Here is a 7,821-nt window from a genome sequence, read left to right on the forward strand (position 1 = left end):
CCCTGTTGAACGCTGCTGAAATCAAAGACGAGTTACACCCAGCCTGTCATGTTTGTGCGCGAACAGCACAAACATGGCACAGAGACCCAGTTTAGTGACTCCAAATAGTGGCCTAGCACACAGATATCAAGCAGAGTGACAACTTAGGTTGAGCAGTTTGAATGGCAAAGTTAGAGAGGCAAGGTGGAGAATAGTGGACAAAGGATGTTGACGTTGGAGCTGTCAGTAGGGGCGATTCTAGGATCAGAGCTTTGGGGGTGCTGAGCACCCAGAGAGCTGCCCAGCCAGGCAAAATAAACTTTACACGTCACGATGAGACTTCTTCCCCGTCTCTGTCAGTCCCTGCATCCTTAAATGTCCCCAGTTGTCCCGAGTTCCCTCTGACTGTCTCCTTGGTGCATTTAAACCCCTGTTCCTCCCTGTCCTCGTCGTCTGTTGTCTTCGTCTCCGTTATCAGTCATCATAATTTTACCATCTCTGTGCAAGTCTGCAAATTTCTTTATTAAATCATAAGATTCTTAAATTCATCAAGTCTCTCTCTGCCTGGGTCCTCGTCACAAAACATGACATCACTGTTTTGTACATTTTAACACAATTTAATCCCCACATTTGTGAAAGAAAAGCAAAACACTTTTTTAAAAGTCTGTAACAAAACCATAAATCTGATAAAGTTTATTTAAATGCTGCCAAAGAAGAATGGATTGGAATATAAAAAAATACATATCCTAACCTTAATTACTGGGGGAGGATAATGAATGATGCTCATAGTGAGTAAGAAGTAAACTGAGTGCATTTTTTGGACAGAGATTCACTTTTAATGAGTATGTATAATATAATACAGATACATAAAAAAATACTCCCAAAACAGAATAAATTATTACGAATAAATTATTAGAAAATATTAATAAAAAAATATAAAAATGGAGGCAACTTTGCCTGTGGTACAGTGTATACAATGTATGTAAAAATCTTTACTGCAGATACTAATTTGACTAATTTAATAATACTAATTTTGTGTTGTAAGATTTATGAGTTTCATACATTCATAGTGGTACTTGGGAGAGCTTGACATTTTCCCAGTGGTACACACTGTAAAAAGTTTGAGAAACACTGATAAGTGTATGTGTGCTTTTGGAAAACATTTAAAGCTGCTGTACAGAATCTTTGAAACAAGCTTAAAACATTTTTAGAATATAAACAGAGCATCTGCTTCTCTTTACAGCTCCTCACTCCACCAGGGCTGTTTGGCACTTTCTGATTCAGTGCGCAAATGTGGTGCACGTACTGCGGCAGTCATACAGACAACTGGACGGTCCAAAAGTTGGCCCACCTATTACTGGCTGAGGTTTTAGTAGAGTTGTGGCTGAACCACATAAAAATATATCATTAATTTTAATCTCCCAATCAATGATAATGTTATGTTGGAATGTTGTTAAAGAGGGTCAAAATGTTTCACCCAGTTTGTTTTGCAGATTCTGTATAGCAGCTTTAATACAGGGAGACACAACTTCCTGATTGTGTGAGTAAAATCAGGTTTTTTTCTCTTTGCCAGTTTAACAGTTTCTGTTTTGCCTGTTAGTATTCCCTGTCTGTTTTCTTACTTGCTTCTTCCTGACCTTCTACTTTCTCCTCACGTTCCCTCTTTCCTCTCTCCCTCTTTGGACTGACAATCATACACAAATAGATTGGATTCAATTAGATGAAAAATTACATTAATATGAAAAAAATACTATTAAGATCACTAATGAAAAGTCCTCTCTCAGTGTACTTTCAACCAAAAGGCAAATAACCAAACCACATGAACATCTAATAAAAGATATAAATATTGAAACACTGATCCAACATAATCCTTGATTAACGGATCATTTGATTTTACACTTTTACCTGAATGTGGCTCCTGTTTTTGAAAAAAAACTTCCTTATATCCATCATGAACCTGGCTGTCTCTCTGTACACAACCACACACACACACACACACACACACACACACACACACACACACACACACACACAGGAGTTATAAGGTTAAAGGGCATTCAGTCAGTTAGCTAGTTAGTATCCATTTACAAAAACAGGACAGTGGTAACAACAGAAGCTACGGACAATTTTAAGTTTTAGATTTTAAATAGGCTGTATACATTTCAATGGGAGCAACAGGACGGTCAAATGTCGCTGATTTTACTACAGAGCAGGACGGATTGTAGGGTAGCAAACATCGTCGGAAAACACGTTTTCAATACACCAGGTTACCTGGTGTAATGTTTTTCAGCTAAAAAGGAACATGGTCTGACTCCTACCTAACTATATAAAGAGTAACTGCAGGTAAAATGCAGCTAATATGTCCTGTTTTCAGCCAGTCACTTACACCTCCCAAAATGGGCTAAAATCGCCCCTGGCTGTCAGGTAGGAGGACAAGAAGAAAACCTCAGAGGAGGTTCATGGATGCAGTGAAGGAGGATGTGCAGAGGGTTGGTGTTACCGAGGAGGACGCTAGGGATAGGGCCTATCCTAGCTACCTTAGTGCAAGAGGTGGGAAACACTCTGGACAGGTCGCCAATCTGATGCAGGCCTTATATATTTATGTAAATTTCTTAATTATAGTTAAGAAATCATATGTGCATTTTGTATTCTTGTTTGTATTGTTTTTATGCTTTTATGTTGAAAGTAATTATTATTCTACCTGCAGTTCTGGTTTGACAGGGCTGTGCCTGCAGAACACCAAGTGCTGGGTAAAGGTTTTCCGTGATGCATGAGGGCAGAGGTCAGGATCTCTTCAAGGGTGCACTCCCTCACAGGGTTCTCCAGGCCATATGTTTCGGGCAGCTGCAGTGCATCAGTATATCATACCTTTGTGGAGCTCATATTCGACAAGTGAAGCAACTAAGAAAATATAAACAAACTAAGATGGTAAAAAAAACGAACTATGATACACTACAGAACACGCAGAGGGTTGGTATGATAGAAAGGGATGCTAGGGTGAGATGGAGGCAAATGATCTGCTGTTTCAACCCCTAAAGGGAGCAACGAAAAGAAGATATGGTTAGGCTGTAGGTTTGAATTGTTACAAGCATGATTACTGGCTTTTTTTCATTACAACCTCACTCTCACGTCTCACCCACTAAGTGAAATCATTATCCTTCCTTGGACTTGTACTACCCTACTACACGTCAGTCAACGGTATCCTCTGCTCACACTGGTAATCTCAGGTGCTGAATGTGATTGACCTTTTATGGTCTCTGGTTACCACATCATCTTGAATCACTTCCTCTGTGGATGTTTTGTAAGTGATGTCAGCAAAACTTAATTTTCAGTGTGTGCCATTAAATACTCTGAGTGAGTCTTCCTACTCAGTCAGATCCTGCCTATAAGCACAGGATGATGAATAATATGGTTAATGAATAATTTGACAGTTATTCCCATTTGTTAAGGGTGTGAAGCAGCAGTCAGGACTTAGTCACTGTGAGGAATGATAGAATTGCAGTGAAGTCTGTTATTGATGTGACATCTCGCCACAATTCAGGAGATCAACGTGGGTCTTACATGACTTTAATGTTTCTGGTGCTTTCATGAGACACGTTACCATCAAGTTTTAATCTTTGATTTTTGTTGATAATGTCTTGATGCATTCTCAATCATCCAGGTAAGTAAATCTCCAAAGGTTGATTCTGTTCTTCTAGATGTAGTGTTTTCAGCGTTTTCCCACTGAAAACACTGAAAACAACATCCATACCTAAAAAGATTCTTACTCTGGATGGCATTACCTTGGCCTCCAGTAATGCTGTGAGGAACCTTGGAGTCATTTTTGACCAGGACATGTCCTTCAATGCACATATTAAACAAATATGTAAGACTGCTTTCTTCCATTTGTGCAACATCTCTAAAATTAGAAATATCCTGTCTCAGAGTGATGCTGAAAAACTAGTTCATGCATTTATTACTTTCAGGCTGGACTACTGTAATTCTTTATTATCAGGATGTCCTAAAAACTCCCTGAAAAGCCTTCAGCTAATCCAAAATGCTGCAGCAAGAGTCCTGACAGGGACTAGAAAGAGAGAGCAGATTTCTCCTGTTTTGGCTTCTCTTCATTGGCTTCCTGTTAAATCCAGAATTGAATTCAAAATCCTGCTCCTCACATACAAGGTCTTAAATAATCAGGCCCCATCTTATCTTAATGACCTTGTAGTACCATATCACCCTATTAGAGCACTTCTCACACTGCAGGCTTACTTGTTGTTCTTAGAGTATTTAAAAGTAGAATGGGAGGCAGAGCCTTCAGTTTTCAGGCCCCTCTTCTGTGGAACCAGCTTCCAGTTTGGATTCAGGAGACAGACACTATCTCTACTTTCAAGATTAGGCTTCAAACTTTCCTTTTTGCTAAAGCATATAGTTAGGGCTGGACCAGGTGACCCTGAATCCTCCCTTAGTTATGCTGCAATAGACGTAGGCTGCCGGGGATTCCCATGATGCATTGAGTTTTTCCTTTCCAGTCACCTTTCTCACTCACTATGTGTTAATAGACCTCTCTGCATTGAATCATACTTCTTATTAGTCTCTGTCTCTCTTCCACAGCATGTCTTTTATCCTGTTTTCCTTCTCTCTCCCCAATCGGTTGCAGCAGATGGCCCCGCCCCTCCCTGAGCCTGGTTCTGCCGGAGGTTTCTTCCTGTTAAAAGGGAGTTTTTCCTTCCCACTGTCGCCAAAGTGCTTGCTCATAGGGGGTCATATGATTGTTGGATTTTTCTCTGTATGTATTATTGTAGGGTCTACCTTACAATATAAAGCTCCTTGAGGCGACTGCTGTCGTGATTTGTTACTGGAAGTAACAAGAGAAAACACATTTTAATTGAATACTATATATCCAGAATATCACTCTTAAATATGTATTTCTCTAGACATTGCTGTGAATCTGCAAGGAGAACACATTTTAATCAAAAGTTCCTGTTTCATAATAATAATAATGTCTTTTTTCTGAATGAAGCACAAACACTTGATTATACAATGTTTGTGCTTCTCTCCCTTCCCCTTCTTCCACCAACACCCCACATCCCCCTACACCCACAAAGCAAAAACAAACGCAAAAACTCCAGGAATGAAGGTAAAACAGTTTAGGAGGTTGGCCCAAGGGTAAAACAGAGCAGAAGGACAGTTTGGGTGGCCAAGCCAAGTAATAGCTGAGGGGGCTGGCCCTAGGCCAGAGCAAAACTTAGGGACAGTTCAGGGCTACACTGGCTTTGGTAACACAGGACCCGTTGGCTCAGGCTTCACAGACTGCACTGGACCTGTGGATTGGACACTCTCTCATAATCCTAGCAAGACACAGGAACCAAATGTGTGACTCACAGATGGGCTTGAAGTTAAACACAACAAACTAAACTCTAACTAAGAAGTACGCGAAGAGCATGAAACAATAAAAACAGGAACACACAAGTCAGGTAAACAGGCACACCAGCGAAAAGCACAGGAGAGACAAAACTTTAAATACACTGAGGGCCAATAAGGGAGTTGAGACGCAGCTGGGAAAAACAAGGTACAGGTTAGACTAATCAATGGAAATAAGATGAAGGAAGTAAAACTGAAAACAGAAACAAGAGACAAAGGACTCCTAAAACAAAACAGTAAGTCACATAACATGGAAATAACTTACACCGAGTAAGAATTACAAGAACAAAAAGGTTGGCAGAATAAAATAAACACAAGGAATCAACATAACTACAGCAGAAACAAAAAAACCCATTTCTAAAATATCAACAAGTAGAATCCTTATGGAAATAAACAGAACATCGTAGATAGTGGCATTGCCTCTTGGTGTCGTTCAGGCACATAACAAAGCTGGTTAGGTTTAGAAAGATCAAAGTCTGGGATCAATTGGAAGACCTTTGATGAGATAGTTAGAAAAAAGAAAAAAACATTGATTCGTTTGGGCCTTTCATCACCCTAAACTCCTCCCTCCGTTGTCTCTCTGCTGAATGTATGGACAAAAAACTCTCCTTTACACAAAGCTGGAAAATGGTACACACAAATAAATAATTTTATGGATCATAATACATTGGGTGCCCATGCAAACTTAGGGGTTGTTTGTCTGGAACAACACTCAGTGTGTCAGATACTACAGTGGTGTGAAAAAGTGTTCGCCCCTTCCTGATTTCCTGTTTCTTTGTGTGATTGTCATTGATTGAGATGCGGTGGCATGACCTCGAAAAGGCAGTTCATGTTCGAACCCCTCCAATGTGGCTGAATTCCAACAATTTTGCAAAGATGAGGGGCCAAAATTCCTCCACAGTGCTGTAAAAGACTCATTGCAGGTTATTGCAAACACTTGAGTAGAGTTGTTGCTGCAAAGGCTCGCCAACCAGTTATTAGGTTTTAGGGGGCAATCGCTTTTTCACACAGGGTCATGTAGGTTTGGATATTTAGCCTCTTAATAAGAATCATGGCATGACACAGCTTGTACACTGGCATTATTTACACCTTGACAGCCCTCTGTGCTGGTATCTGTATAGGCACTCTAATGGACAAATGTGCTAATTTGAAACAGACTAAGCACAAATACTGTGTGGGGAAGTATTTGCTTTGGCAGCTGTTTATCAGTTATGTCTGTGGACAGATTTTTATCAGCAACATAACAATACAAGGTCACCAAACTTTCAACATTCAGATGAGATCAAAAAGCAGCTTAAATTTGAAGATAGGTCTGTCTGTAGACAGATCGCAGAGAGATGACATTGAAAAATCATCATTACGGTCAACGTGAAATAAATTTCGGATCAGTGTTAACAAACTGATGAAATCTGGGACTGGTTAATAACCAAGAGTGTAAAAGTGATTAACATTAGTGTTCATGTTGATTGATCAAATTTAGGTTGACAACATCTTTGTCCTAACATAGCTTCAGCTATTGTTTCCTATCTGGGTTTATTTTTTATCAGCACAACAATGTAAACACAGCGTCAGCACAACTATGCCAATTTCAAAGATGAATTACAGATCAGTGTGGTGGAGACAATGAGTTCTTAGTCCACACCCTTGGAGTGTGACCCAAATACTTTTATGGATGAAAGTGCTTCAAGTAAAAATGATATTATCACAATGCTTATTTACATTTTTAACAAATTAAAATTAAAACACAAGTACCTGCAGGTGGTGAGACTAACATATTATTTTAACTGTATAAAAGCACACAAAAAGGACAATTACACAGTTATTTACGGTATTGTTTTGTTTACACTGACACAAGTTCATTTTTAAGCATTACATCTGTCATCAATTTGCAGTTGTTATGACACCCCTAAATCAATCCAAACTTTAATACACAAACTTTAAGTGTATCATAAGTGTACATTGTCCAATCTGTGCCAAACATCACATGGTTGATTAGCGGCCAAGTCTGGAAACATCTATGCGTCATTATCAGGTCACACTCACAGCCCCATGTAGTGACTTGGTGATACACATTATTCGATGTACATGACATTTCATTAGCGATTCCACATGATGTATAAGTACTGTGTCTTCTTTGATGCGGCCTAGAGGAAGTAATAAGGAACTAATTTGTCCAACAGTCTTATTAGAAAACAGGATGTAAGACATCTCAATGCCAACAGGATATTCCCTCAACTGCAGCAGGCCTAGACGCCATCACACTTCCAATGCAGCACATCTCAACGGGTTGAAAGGTGCAAGGCCCCTATAATTACTGCTCGTAGTTTTAATTGCTATTATTATTACTGCATGCAGTTTTATGCAGTATGAAATGTCACATTTCAAAAGCAGCAATGTTAATGCATGATTAGCACACCTTCAAGATGTGTAGCCAGTCTGTTT

This window comes from Oreochromis aureus, linkage group 5, assembly GCF_013358895.1.
Source record: "Oreochromis aureus strain Israel breed Guangdong linkage group 5, ZZ_aureus, whole genome shotgun sequence".
In the NCBI taxonomy this organism is placed as follows: domain Eukaryota; kingdom Metazoa; phylum Chordata; class Actinopteri; order Cichliformes; family Cichlidae; genus Oreochromis; species Oreochromis aureus.